General features: G+C 41.0%; 1 protein-coding gene across 1 annotated transcript in view; it reads left to right on the top strand.

Annotated features, from left to right (window-relative positions):
- The window catches only part of LOC127433052 (thimet oligopeptidase-like), a 46,829-nt gene that overhangs the window by 8,032 nt on the left and 23,437 nt on the right, over positions 1–15,360 (top strand). The gene's annotated exons all lie outside the window — the stretch shown is intronic.

The raw sequence follows: 15,360 nt of genomic DNA, 5'->3' as shown, positions 1-15,360 counted from the left end.
AAGTGCGAGATAACGGGATGTAACTTAGCTTTTCCGATTAATTTGATAGAAAGGCTCTGCAGTGGCGAAATAGGGGCAAGAATTTCCTGTTCTATACAGAACCAGGGAGGGGCTCTCTCAGGTGGAAGCGACCAATGAGCCAAATGTCTGAGACCGAATGCATAATAAAAAAATAAAATCTCGGGTAGGCCTAGCCCACCTTTGTCAATCGGCCTATGTAACTTATTGAAATGTAATTTGGGACGCTTACCATTCCAAATGAAAGACTTTGGTATGCTATCAAATTGCTTGAAATAAGAGAGGGGGACATCTACAGGGAGAAACTGCAGTAAGTAATTTAATTTTGGAATACAATTCATTTTTAATAACATTAACCTTCCCAATCGTAGATAAATGTAATGAAGCCCACCTGCCCACATCGCTCGAAAACCGTTTTATTAAGGGGTTAAAATTAACTCTAACTATATCACACAAATTTGCTGGAAATAAAATACCCAAATACTTAATGCCCTGTTTGGACCACTGGAAAGCACCCGGCTGGAAAGCCGTTTCTAGGCAGTACACTGTCAGAGCCAAAGCTTCGGATTTAGACCAGTTGACTCTATATCCTGAAAACTTAGAAAAGGAATTAATAATTCTGTGGAGGCAAGGCATAGATCTACTGGGGTCAGAGACAAATAATAAAATATCATCTGCGTAAAGCAAGAGTTTATGCACCATACCTCCCGCCACCACCCCTGGAAAATCATCCTCCTTTCTTATCGCTGTTGCTAATGGTTCCAGGGCAAGACAGAACAATAATGGGGAAAGAGGGCAACCCTGCCGGGTGCCCCTATCCAGAGTAAAATAATCTGAAATTAGTCCATTTGTTTGTACTGCCGCTACTGGGTGTCTATAAAGTAACTTAATCCATCCAATAAACGTACTCCCGAACCCGTATATTTCCAAAACCTTAAAAAGATAATCCCATTCTACCATATCAAATGCCTTTTCGGCATCAAGTGAGATGGCAGCGACCGGAGATTGTTAATTCGCTACTGACAACATGATATTGATGAGACACTTAATGTTATCAGAAGAGCTATGACCCCGAATAAACCCCACCTGATCTATATGTATAAGAGATGTCGTAACTTTACTTAATGGATTAGCCAGAATTTTTGACAAAATTTTTACATCTAACTGGATCAGGGAAATTGGACGGTAACTTTTACACTCGCTTGGATCTTTGTCCTTTTTAAGAATCAGACTGATCCGGGCTTGTGTCATGGTTGGCGGAAGCTTTCGATTCTTTAATCATTTAGTATAAACTTCTAGCAAAAGTGGAGCCAGTTCTGTAGCATAAGATTTGAAAAACTCAGCAGCAAAGCCGTCAGAGCCTTGCCTGTAGGTATGGCCTTAATAACCTCGCCAAGCTCCTCCAAGGTTATCTCAGAATCAAGAGAATTTTTTTGCTCAGTCATCAGTTTAGGGAGATCTAATGGTTCCACAAAGTTTCTAATATCCTCATCAGTAGACGAAGACGTGGAACTATAGAGATCAAAGTAGAATTCTTTAAAAGCATTATTAATATCAGTGGCTGAGGTAAATATTTCATCACCAGCAGATTTCACTGAGGGAATGGTAGAAAAAGACTCTCTCTGCTTTATATATCTAGCCAAAAGCTTCCCTGCTTTGTCCCCTGACTCAAAGTATGACTGTCTTGCCCTGAATAACCAAAACTCCACTTTCCGCGACAAAATAGTATTATATCTGTATTTCAATCGAGTCAATTCTCTGAGGCCATCGGATGACAAACGGCGCTTCAGTTCTGCTTCGGCATTTTTAATATTTCCTTCCAACTCCACGAGTTCTCGTGCTTTGGATTGTTTGATGAATGAGGCAAACCGTATGATCCGACCCCTAAGAACCACCTTAAGTGCCTCCCAAGCCATGCCCACAGTGGATACTGAGGACCAATTGGTCTCCATATAAACACTGATTTCAGTCTTTAACATTTGTTGGAATTCAGGATTTTGCAAAATGGACACATTAAGGTGCCAAATATATGATTTATTTTTCTCCGTATGTGGCACCACCTCTAAACTCACCAGGGAGTGATCTGAGACTAAGGTATTTCCAATTGAGCAATCCACAACAGATGAAATGAGGGATTTGGATATATATATATATAAAAATCTATTCTAGAATAAATCTTATGGACTGATGAAAAAGATGTATAGTCTCTACCAGATGGGTTCAAAAGTCTCCAAATATCTGTAAGACCAAGATGTTTACACATCCTGGGAAGCATCAATGTTGCTCTAGGGGGTTTACACACTTTTGCTTCACTGTGATCAAGGACTGAATCCATCAAAAGATTAAAGTCTCCTCCCAATATTATATCATGAGTGGTGCCAGCGGTTTGCAACATCCCTTCAAGATCTATAAAAAGCCCTGATCATCAGCGTTAGGCACATAAATATTAGCCAAAATCAACCTTTGCCCCTGAATTTCAGCTAAAACAATAATGTCTCTTCCTAATTTATCTTTAATCTGTTTGAGACATTTGAATTATAGATGTTTATTTACCAATATAATGACTCCCTTGCTCTTACTTGAGCCAACTTTAAAGAAAACATGTCCACCCCATATCTTCCCAAATTTTTCCGCTTCCTGCGGGGAAAGATGTGTTTCTTGAAGAAACACTATATCATATTTCTTACGTTTAAGAAAAGTAATAACCTTCCTTCTTTTTATGGGGTGCCCCAACACATTTACATTCCATGTGGAGAGAGATAGTACACTCATATTAACCACTGACATATTGATATAGTAGAAAAAATAAACTGTGTGTCAAAAACAAAATTATACAGACCACATTCCCCATTAGTGAAACAATCAAACCCCGAACTTCCCCCCGAACAAAACAAACAGAAAAAAGAAAAACGTGCGCATTAACCCCACGCAAGAGAGCGCCAACCGGCGACAATCCCTCTAAACTCAAAAGGTCCATGAACGCCCATGAGCCCCCATGACAACTTTGCCATCGGATTGCTCAATTTTGCCTCACAAATTTGTGAAGCAAAATTACATAACAGAAAATACTTTGAAAAATAACCCCCAGCCAAAAGGAAGAATGAACACAGAACATGTAGATTAATTCACAGAACTGTTTTAAAGGTGTGATCCTCCACAAAACAAATTTCAGCTGATATAAAACCGTTCAGTTTCACGGATAGACAAATGAATGTTCAGTGAGCCAGCTTTTATGAGTTCAGCAGATGAAGTAATCATTCCAGTGTCCCGTAAATGGCACAAGCTCCAGCCGCTAGGCGGAGCCAACACAAAAAGAAACAAAACCGACATCCCGGTTCCCCGGATGGTCAAGTCAATTCACTCGGAGGCCGCATAAAAGTATATACCATGATTTACTCAATCCGTCAGCTTTATAAAAGACATCCTTTGTGTGAGCACGTAGATATTTTGCGGTCATCCGTAGTGTTCACACTCAAACTGGCCAGGAACTTCCATGCAAAAGTAATCTTCCATCAATGCAAAAGCTTCTTTAAGGAAAGTGTTATTCACAAACAAGCTCCAGCCGCTTGGCGGAGCCAACGCAAAAATAAACCAAAATGACACCCAGCTTCCTCAAAAGCCAGAGTAAGTACAGTGAGTCGACCCATTCATATGAGAAACAGCCAATGGTTTACTCACCCATTGATTCAATAAAAGACATTGCCTGATTGGGACATGTAAATACTTTGCGACCGTCCTTCGTTTCTATTCTCAGTTTGGCTGATGTAAGAGTTTCTTACATTCCTTGAACTGATCGCGTTTCTCTCTTGTCAAACTCGCAAAGTCCGGGAACAAGAAAATATTATGATTCCTCCAAGAAAGCTTCCCTTTGATCCTCGCCTGGCGCAACACGAGATCTTTATCGGATGACCTCAGAAATTTGGCCAGAATCGATCGGGGCCTATCTCCCTCAGCAGATCTCCGAGCAGGGACTCTGTGAGCTTGCTCGATTTCCAGCTTGTGGCCTGTTATGTCGAGCAGACTCGGGAAGAGCTCGTGTAGGAATTTCACCATATCTCTGCCTTCCTCATGCTCAGGAATTCCAACAATTCTGATGTTATTCCTGCGGCTTCTATTCTCAAGATCTTCAAGCTTTTCAAGAATACGTTCCAGATCAACTTTGATCGCGGGCGGATTAGCGGTTAATTCCCTCTCCGAAGACTCCAAATAATCGATTTGTTTCTCAGCATCTGACACTCTTGTAACTAACTCAGAGAATTTTATTTCCATCGCCGTAATCGATCAACGTATTACAGCGAGATCCTCCAAGTCAGCAAGAACCTTCGTCATCATCACCGATATGTTGGACAACTGACGCTGGATTCCTTCTCCCACCGCACCATCCAAATCGAGTCCCCGGTCTGTAGGCCTGTCGGGGCTTTCATCCTGAACACATAAGTATCTTTTAATGTCTCCAGAGCCCAATGATTTTGACTTCTTTGCCATGTTTTACCTCAAAGATCAAATGTGTAACTGAGTGTATCGAATTTCACCAGATTATAACATGAGAATAATAAAAAATTTAGCAAAGTGCGCAGAGCTCATCGTTCACACGTCTGCTTCTTGCATGGCGTCACGTGACCTCTCTGCCTCTGCACTTTTAATATTCCCTTCCAACTCCACGAGTTCTCCTGCTTTGGATTTTTTGGTAAAGGAGGAATACTGTATGATCCTAAGAACCGCCTTAATTGCCTCCCATGCCACGCCCACAGAAGATACTGAGGACCAGTTGGTCTCCATATAAGCATTGATTTCTGTCTTTTTTTTGGGGGGGGGGGATTTTTTCCCCTTTTCCACCCAATTTTAGGAATGCCTAATTCCCAGTGCGCTTTTAAGTCCTCGTGGTCGCGTAGAGATTTGCCTCAATCCGGGTGGTGGAGGATGAATCCCAGTTGCCTCCGCGTCTGAGACCATCAACCCGTGCATCTTATCACGTGGCTTGTTGAGCGCATTGCCACGGAGACATAGCACGTGTGGACGCTTCACGCCATCCACTGCAGCATCCGTGCTCAACTCACCACGCGCCCCACCGAGAACAAACCACATTATTGCGACCACGAGGAGGTTACCCCATGTGACTCTACCCTCCCTAGCAACCGGGCCAATTTGGTTGCTTAGAAGACCTAGCTGGAGTCACTCAGCACACTCTGGGATTCGAACTAGCGAACTAGCGAACTCCAGGGGTGGTAGCTAGCATTTTTTACCACTGAGCTACCCAGGTCCCAAAACTAATTTCGATCTTTAACATTTGTTGGAAATCAGGATTTTACAAAAGGGATACATTAAAGCACCAACTATATGATTTCTTTTTCTCCGTATGTGGCAACATCTCTAAACTCACCAGAGCGTGATCTGAGACTAAGATGTTTCCAATTGAGCAATCCACAACAGATGAAATGAGGGACTTAGATATAATAAACAAATCTATTCTAGAATAAATCTTATGGACTGATGAAAAAAATGTATAGTCCCTACCAGATGGGTTCAAAAGTCTCCAAATATCTGTAAGACCAAGATTTTTACACATCCTGTGAAGCGTCAGTGTTGCTTTAAGGGGCTTACACACTTTTGCTTCACTATGATCAAGGACTGAGTCCATCAAAAGATTAAAGTCTCCTCCCAATATTATATCATGAGGGGTGCCAGCGGCTTGCAACATCCCTTCAAGATCTATAAAAAAGCCCTGATCATCAATGTTAGGCACGTAAATATTAGCCAAAACCAACATTTATCCCTTAATTTCTGCTAAAACAATAATGATTCTCCCTAATTTATCTCTGTTTGAGAGATTTAAATTGTAGATGTTTACTTATCAATGTAATGACTCCCCTGCTCTTATATGAACCAGCACTAAAGAAAACATGCCCACCCCATATCTTCCCAAATTTTTCAGCTTCCTGCGAGGAAAGATGTGTTTCTTGAAGAAACACTAGATCACATTTCTTATGCTTAAGAAAAGAAATAACCTTCCTTCTTTTTATGGGGTGCCCCAACCCATTCACATTCCACGTGGAGAAAGATAACCCACTCATATTAACATTTGACATTTTGATATAATAGAAAAACTAAATTGTGTGTCAAAAACAAGATTATACAGACCACATTCCAACATTAGTGCAACAAACAAACCCTGAACTCCCCCCCCCACCCCCGATCCAAACAAACAGAAAAAAGAAAAATCCTGTGCCTGACAGTACAAACGGTGTCAATCCCTCTAAACTCAAAAGGTCCATGTACGCCTACGAGAGCCCCCGCGACAAAATTGCCATCGGATTGCTCAAGTCCGGTGCTTCTGCACAAATTTTTTGAGGCAAAATTACATAACAGAAAATACTTTGTAAAACAAACCCCAACCAATAGGCAGTATAAACACAAAGAATGTGTAGATTAATTCACAGAACTGTCTCGAAGGTGTGTTCCTCAACAAAAAAATTCCTGCCAATATAAAGCCGTTCAGTTTCCTTGGACAGACAAACAAGTGTTCAGTGAGCCGGCTGTTTATGAGTGCAACAGATGACATAATCATTGCAATGACCTGCAAAAATACTCCACAAAACAAACTCCAGCCAACAGGAGGCATAAGCACAAAGAATGAACAGATTCATCCACAACTGTCCCGAAGCAGTGTTATTCCACAAAACAAACTCCAGCCGCCAGGCGGAACCAGCACAAAAAGAAACAAAACAGGCGTCCCGGTTCCTCGGATGGTCAAAAGTGTATTGAGTGAGTCAAATTCACTCAGAGGCCACATAAAAAAATACACCATGACTTATTCAGTCAGTCAACTTTATAAAAGACATCCTTTTTGTGGGCATGTAGATATTTTGCGGCCATCCTTAGTGTCCATTCTCAATCTGGTCAGGAACTTCAGTGTAAATGCAATCTTCCGTCCATGCAAAAGTTTCTTGAAGGAGTGTTATTCCACAAAACAAACTCCAGCCGCTAGGCGGAACCAACAGAAACATAAATGGCGCCCAGCTTCCTCAGACAGCCAAGAGGAAGTACAGCGAGTTAATCCACTCTGGAGATACATGAGAAACACCAAATGGCTTACTCACCCATTGTTTCTATGAAGGACAGTGCTAGCTTGGGACAAGTAAATACTTTGCAGCAATCCTTAGTATCTATTCTCAGTTTGGCCGGAAACATCAGTGCAAAAGCGATCTTCTGTTGATGTAAGAGTTTCTTACATTCCTTGAATTGTTCACGTTTCTTTCTTGTCGAATTCGCAAAATCCGGGAACAAGAAAATATTGTGATTCTTTCAAGAAAGTTTTCCTTTGCTCCTCGTCTCGAACTTTATCGGATGATCTAAAATATTTGGCCAGAATTGATCGGGGCCGGTCCCCTCAGCAGATCTGCGAGCCGGGACCCTGTGAGCTCGCTCAATTTCCAGCTTATGGCCTGTTATGTCGAGCAGACTCGGGAAGAGCTCGTATAGGAATTTCCCCTTATCTCTGCCTTCTTCATGCTCAGGAATTCCAACAATCCATACATTATTTTGTCGGCTCCTATTTTCCAAATCTTCCAGTTTTTCCAAAATGCTTTCCACGTCTATTTTGGTCGCTAGCGGATTAGCGGATAATTCCCTTTCCGATGACTCCAGATAATCGATCAATTTCTCAACATCTGCCACTCTTGTAATCAACTCAGAGAATTTTGTTTCCATCGCCGTAATCGATTGAGGTATTACAGCGAGATCTTCAAAGTCAGCAACAACCTTCGTCAGCATCACAGAAAGTTGACGCTGGATTTCTCCTGCTGCGCCGTTCAAATCGAGTCCCCGCAGGCCCGTCTGGCCCGCAGGCCCATCAGAGGTTTCAGCTTGAGCACGTAAGTGTCTTTTTTTTTTTTTGTAATTAACATTTTTATTAAATCATACAATAACAAAGAAATGTACAACATATATATATATATATATATATATATATATATATATATATATATATATATATATATAAAATCAACATTTAAACCCCACAACCCCCCTCCCTGACCCCACCCCCCCCAAAAAACAACCCTGTGGTCAAACATAAGAAAATATATAAAAATTAAAATCAAACCTACACACATATATACATATATATAAAAATATATATATATATACATATATATATATATATATATATATATATATATATATATATATATATATATATATATACACACATATACATACATACATATACAAACATAAATACATATACATACATACACATAATAATCATACTATAATACACTACTCTCTCCACAGCCCACCCGAGAGCCCTCCAAAAACTCCAAATACCTGCCCCATTTCCGAATAAACTTATCCAAGCCACCCCGTCTTCCCGATGACATCTCCTCATAAGCTGCCACCCTCCCCACCTCCGTGCACCACTCCGGATATGGGGGCGCACCAGCTGACCACCAACCCCTCAAAATAACCTGCCTGACGATCATCACACATGTCAGAACCCAGTTCTCTATATGGCCATCCCCCACATCGATGACCGCCCCATTGCCCAGAACACAAAGTCTGGGGCAAAATGAAACCTGAGTGCCCACCACGTCGCACACAAAATTCAACCAGAATTTCTGGATCTTGACACACCACCAAAAAACATGGGCCATGTCTCCATCCTCCAATTGGCATCTCCAGCAGGTGGGTGTGTCTTTAAGACCAAGTCTATACAGTCTAGAGGGGGTCAAATAAAATCTGTGCAAAATTTTGAATTGTATAAGATGCACCCTTCCATCACTAGATGCAGACTTAACGTTTTTAAGAATCTTAGCCCACACTCCTTCCTCCAATGCCAAGTTGAAATCTTTCTCCCATACTCTCTTGAGAGAAGTTAAGGCTCCTTCCCCCAGACTCTGAATTAACAGGGAGTAGTACACTGATGCCTCATGACCTTTTCCAAAAGCCGCAATCACCTCTCCCAAAGCATCTGCCTCCTTAGGGAGATGTGTGCTACTCCCAAAAATAGTACAAAGCAGGTGGCGCAGTTGTAAATACCTATAAAACTGAGGTCTGGGGATCCCAAAATGTTGGACAAAGTTTTCAAACGATCTCAACACACCACTTTCATATAGGTCACCAAGTGTAGCAACCCCCCTCACAATCCACTCCGGCCAGCAGAAAGGAGACTTGCCAATACACAGTCTTGGGTTCTGCCACATGCTCGAGGCAACATTTAAATAAGTGTCCAATTTAAACTATGTGGACACTTTAGTCCATACCGAGTGTAAATGCAAGATAACAGGGTGTAACTTAACTTTTCCGAGTAGTTTGATAGAGATGCTGTGTAATGGCGAAATAGGGGCAAGAACTGCCTGTTCAATAACAAACCAGGGAGGGGCTCTCTCAGGTGGAAGTGACCAATGAGCCAAATGTCTGAGACTGAACGCATAGTAATAAAACAAAATCTTGGGTAGGCCTAGCCCTCCTTTGTCTATCGGCCTATGTAACTTATTAAAATGCAATCTGGGACGTTTACCATTCCAAATGAAGGACTTCGCTATGCTATCAAATTCCTTGAAATAAGAGCGGGGGACATCTACAGGGAGAGATTGTAGCATGTAGTTACATTTTGGAATACAATTCATTTTAATAACATTAACCTTCCCAATCATCGATAAAAGTAATGAAGCCCATCTGCTCACATCGCTCGAAAACCTTTTTATTAAAGGGTCAAAATTAACATTATTTGGGGAATAAAATCCCCAAATACTTAATGCCCTGTTTGGGCCATTGGAAGGCGCCCGGCTGAAAAGCTGTTACTGGGCAGTACGCTGTCAGAGCCAAAGCTTCGGATTTAGCCCAATTGACTTTGTATCCTGAGAACTTGGAAAAGGAATTAAGAATTCTGTGGAGGCAAGGCATAGATCTAGTAGGTTCAGAGACAAATAATAAAATATCATCTGCGTATAGCAGAAGCTTATGCGGCACACCTCCCGCCTCCACCCCTGGAAAATCGTCCTCCTTTCTTATCGCGGCTGCTAATGGTTCCAGGGCAAGACAGAACAATAATGGGAAAGAGGGCAGCCCTGCCGAGTGCCCCTATCCAGAGTAAAATAATCTGAAATTAATCAATTTGTTTGTACCGCTGCTATAGGGTGTCTATAAAGTAACTTAATCCAACCAATAAATGTACTCCCGAACCCATACATTTCCAAAATCTTAAAAAGATAATCCCATTTTACCATATCAAACGCCTTTTCGGCATCAAGTGAGATGGCAGCGATCGGAGACTGATCATTCGCTACTGACCACATGATATTGATGAGACGCCTGATGTTATCAGAAGAGCTGCAGCCCCAAATAAATCCCACCTGATCTATATGTATAAGTGATGTCACAACTTTACTTAATCGATTAGCCAAAATCTTTGACAATATTTTTACATCTAGTTGGATCAGGGAAATTGGACGTTAACTTTTACACTCGCTTGGATCTTTGTCCTTTTTAAGAATCAGACTGATCCGGGCTTGTGTCATGGTTGGAGGAAGCTTTCCATTCTTTAATGATTCCGTATAAACTTCTAACAAAAGTGGAGCCAGTTCTGTAGCATAGGATCTAAAAAATTCTGCGGCAAAACCATCTGGCCCCGGAGCTTTGCCAGTAGGTAGGGACTTAATTACCTTGTCAATCTCCTCCAAGGTTATCTCAGAATCAAGAGAGTTTTTTTGCTCAGTCGTCAGTTTAGGAAGATCTAATTGTTCCACAAAGTTTCTAATATCTTCATCAGTAGATGAAGACGTGAAACTATAGAGATCAAGATAGAATACTTTAAAAGCATTATTAATATCAATGGCTGAAGTAAAAATTTCACCATCAGCAGATTTCACAGAGGGAATGGTAAAAAAAGACTCTCTCTGCATTATATATAGCAAGCCAAAAGCTTCCCTGCTTTTCACCCGACTCAAAGTATGACTGTCTTGCCTTGAATAACCAAAACTCCACTTTCCGCGACAAAATAGTATTATATCTGTATTTCAATCGGGTCAATTCTCTGAGGCCATCAGCTGACATACGGCGCTTTAGCTTTACCTCGGCACTTTTAATATTTCCTTCCAACTCCACAAGTTCTTGTGCTTTGGATTTTTTGATGAATGAGGCATACTGTATGATCCGACCCCTAAGAACTGCCTTAAGTGTCTCCCAAGCCACGCCCACAGAGGATACTGAGGACCAGTTGGTCTCCATATAAATATTGATTTCAGTCTTTAACATTTGTTAGAAATCAGAATTTTGCAGAAGGGATACGTTAAGGCGCCAACTATATGATTTATTTTTCTCTATATGTGGCATCACCTCTAAACTCACCAGGGCATGATCTGAAACTAAAATGTTTCCAACTGAGCAATTAACAACAGATGAAATGAGGGATTTGGATATTTAAAAAAAATCTATTCTAGAATAAATCTTATGGACTGATGAAAAAATGTATAGTCCCTACCAGATTGGTTCAAAAGTCTCCAAATATCTGTAAGACCAAGATTTTTATCCTGTGAAGCGTCAATGTTGCTCTAGGGGGTTTACACACTTTTGCTTCACTATGATCAAGGACTGAGTCCATCAAAAGATTAAAGTCTTCTCCCAATATTACAGGTGCATCTCAATAAATTAGAATGTCATGGAAAAGTTCATTTATTTCAGTAATACAACTCAAATTGTGAAACTCATGTATTAAATAAATTCAGTGCACACAGACTGAAGTAGTTTAAGTCTTTGGTTCTTTTAATTGTGATGATTTTGGCTCACATTTAACAAAAACCCACCAATTCACTATCTCAAAAAATTAGAATATGGTGACATGCCAATCAGCTAATCAGCTCAAAACACCTGCAAAGGTTTCCTGAGCCTTCAAAATGGTCTCTCAGTTTGGTTCACTAGGCTACACAATCATGGGGAAGACTGCTGATCTGACAGTTGTCCAGAAGACAATCATTGACACCCTTCACAAGGAGGGTAAGCCACAAACATTCATTGCCAAAGAAGCTGGCTGTTCACAGAGTGCTGTATCCAAGCATGTTAACAGAAAGTTGAGTGGAAGGAAAAAGTGTGGAAGAAAAAGATGCACAACCAACCGAGAGAACCTCAGCCTTATGATTGTCAAGCAAAATCGATTCAAGAATTTGGGTGAACTTCACAAGGAATGGACTGAGGCTGGGGTCAAGGCATCAAGACCCACCACACACAGACATGTCAAGGAATTTGGCTACAGTTGTCATATTCCTCTTGTTAAGCCACTCCTGAACTACAGACAATGTCAGAGGCGTCTTACCTGGGCTAAGGAGAAGAAGAACTGGACTGTTGCCCAGTGGTCCAAAGTCCTCTTTTCAGATAAGAGCAAGTTTTGTATTTCATTTGGAAACCAAGGTCCTAGAGTCTGGAGGAAGGGTGGAGAAGCTCATAGCCCAAGTTGCTTGAAGTCCAGTGTTAAGTTTCCACAGTCTGTGATGATTTGGGGTGCAATGTCATCTGCTGGTGTTGGTCCATTGTGTTTTTTGAAAACCAAAGTCACTGCACCCGTTTACCAAGAAATTTTGGAGCACTTCATGCTTCCTTCTGCTGACCAGCTTTTTAAAGATGCTGATTTCATTTTCCAGCAGGATTTGGCACCTGCCCACACTGCCAAAAGCACCAAAAGTTGGTTAAATGACCATGGTGTTGGTGTGCTTGGCTGGCCAGCAAACTCACCAGACCTGAACCCCATAGAGAATCTATGGGGTATTGTCAAGAGGAAAATGAGAAACAAGAGACCAAAAAATGCAGATGAGCTGAAGGCCACTGTCAAAGAAACCTGGGCTTCCATCCCACCTCAGCAGTGCCACAAACTGATCACCTCCATGCCACGCCGAATTGAGGCAGTAATTAAAGCAAAAGGAGCCCCTACCAAGTATTGAGTACATATACAGTAAATGAACATACTTTCCAGAAGGCCAACAATTCACTAAAAATGTTTTTTTTATTGGTCTTATGATGTATTCTAATTTGTTGAGATAGTGAATTGGTGGGTTTTTGTTAAATGTGAGCCAAAATCATCACAATTAAAAGAACCAAAGACTTAAACTACTTCAGTCTGTGTGCACTGAATTTATTTAATACACGAGTTTCACAATTTGAGTTGAATTACTGAAATAAATGAACTTTTCCACGACATTCTAATTTATTGAGATGCACCTGTATATCACGAGGGGTGCCAGTAGTTTGCAACATCCCTTCAAAATCTATAAAAAAGCCCTGATCATCAGTGTTAGGTGCGTAAATATTAGCCAAAATCAACATTTATCCTTGAATTTCAACTAAAACAATAATGACTCTTCCTAATTTGTCTTTAATCTGTTTGAGACATTTGAATTGTAGATGTTTATTTACCAATATAATGACTCCCTTGCTCTTACTTGAGCCAGCACTAAAAAAAAACATGTCCACCCCATATCTTCCCAAATTTTTCAGCTTCCTGCAGGGAGAGATGTGTTTCTTGAAGAAACACTATATCATATTTCTTACGTTTAAGAAAAGTAATAACCTTCCTTCTTTTTATGGGGTGCCCCAACACATTTACATTCCATGTGGAGAGAGATAGTACACTCATATTAACAACTGACATATTGATATAGTAGAAAAAATAAATTGAGTGTCAAAAACTAAATTATACAGACCACATTCCCCATTAGTGAAACAATCAAACCCCGAACTTACCCCCAAACAAAACAAACAGAAAAAAGAAAAACGTGCGCATTAACCCCGCACACGAGAGCGCCAACCGGCGACAATCCCTCTAAACTCAAAAGGTCCATGTACGCCCACGAGTCCCCACGACAAACTAAATTTGTGAGGCAAAATTACATAACAGAAAATACTTTGTAAAATAAACCCAGCAAATAGGAATAATGAATACAAAGAATGTGTAGATTCATTCACAGATTTGTTTTAAAGGTGTGATCTTCCACAAAACAAATTCCAGCTGATATAAGACCGTTCAGATTCCTCGGACAGACAAACGAATGTTCAGTGAGCCAGCTGTTATGACTTCAACGGATGACGTAATCATTCCAATGTCCCGTAAAAAAAAACCTCAACAAAACAAACTCCAACCAGCAGGAGAAAAGTATATACCATGACTTACATAATCCGTCAACTTCATAAAAGACACCCTTAGTGTGAGCATGTAGATATTTTGCGGTCATCCGTAGTGTCCACTCTCAAACTGGCCAGGAACTTCAATGCAAATGTTTCTTTAAGGATAATTGTTATTCACAAAACAAGCTCCGGCCGCTCGGCAGAGCCAACGCAAAAAGAAAAAAGAAACCAAAATGACGCCCAGCTTCCTCAAGAGTAAGTACAGCGAGTCGACCCACTCACATGAGAAACATCCAATGGTTTACTCAGACATTGATTCTATGAAAGACATTGCCTGATTTGGACATGTAAATACTTTGCGACCGTTTTTCGTTTCTGTTCTCAGTTTGGCCGGAAACATTAGAGCAAACGAGATCTTTTTCTGATGTAAGAATTTTTTGCATTCCTTGAACCGATCGCATTTCTCTCTTGTTGAACTTGCAAAGTCCGAGAACAAGAAAATATTATGGTTCTTCCAAGAGAGCTTCCCTTTGCTCCTCGCCTGGCGCAACACAAGATCTTTATCGGATGATCTCAGAAATTTGGCCAGAATCGATCGGGGCCTATCTCCCTCAGCAAATCTGTGAGCTGGGACTCTGTGAGCTCGCTCGATTTCCAGCTTGTGGCCTGTTATGTCTAGCAGACTTGGGAAAAGCTCCTCAAGGAATTTCACCATAGCTCTGCCCTCCTCATGGTCAGGAATTCCAACAATTCGAACATTATTCCTGTGGCTTCTATTCTCAAGATCTTCAAGCTTTTTAAGGAGATGTTCCAAATCAACTTTGGTCGCAGGTGGATTAACGGTTAATTCCCTCTCCGAAGATTCCAGAAAGTCGATTCGTTTTTCAACATCAGTCACTCTTGTAGCTAACTCAGAGAATTTTGTTTCCATCACCGTAATCGATTGACGTATTACAGCAAAATCCTCCAAGTCAGCAAGAAACTTCGTCAACATCACCGACTGTTGGACAACTGATGCTGGATTCCTTCTCCCACCACGCCATCCAAATCGAGTCCCCGGTCTGTAGGTCTGTCAGGGCTTTCATCCTGAACACGTAAGTGTCTTATAATGTCTCCAGAGCCCGATGATTTTGACTTTGCCATGTTTTGCATCAAAGAGCAAATGTGTAGCTGGGTGTATCAAAATTTACCAGATTATAACATGAAAATAATTAAAAACTTAGCAAAGTGCGC

This window comes from Myxocyprinus asiaticus, chromosome 42 (assembly GCF_019703515.2).
Source record: "Myxocyprinus asiaticus isolate MX2 ecotype Aquarium Trade chromosome 42, UBuf_Myxa_2, whole genome shotgun sequence".
In the NCBI taxonomy this organism is placed as follows: Eukaryota; Metazoa; Chordata; class Actinopteri; order Cypriniformes; family Catostomidae; genus Myxocyprinus; species Myxocyprinus asiaticus.
The sequence above is the reverse complement of the archived record's forward strand: the minus strand, read 5'-3'. Positions and strand labels throughout refer to the sequence as shown.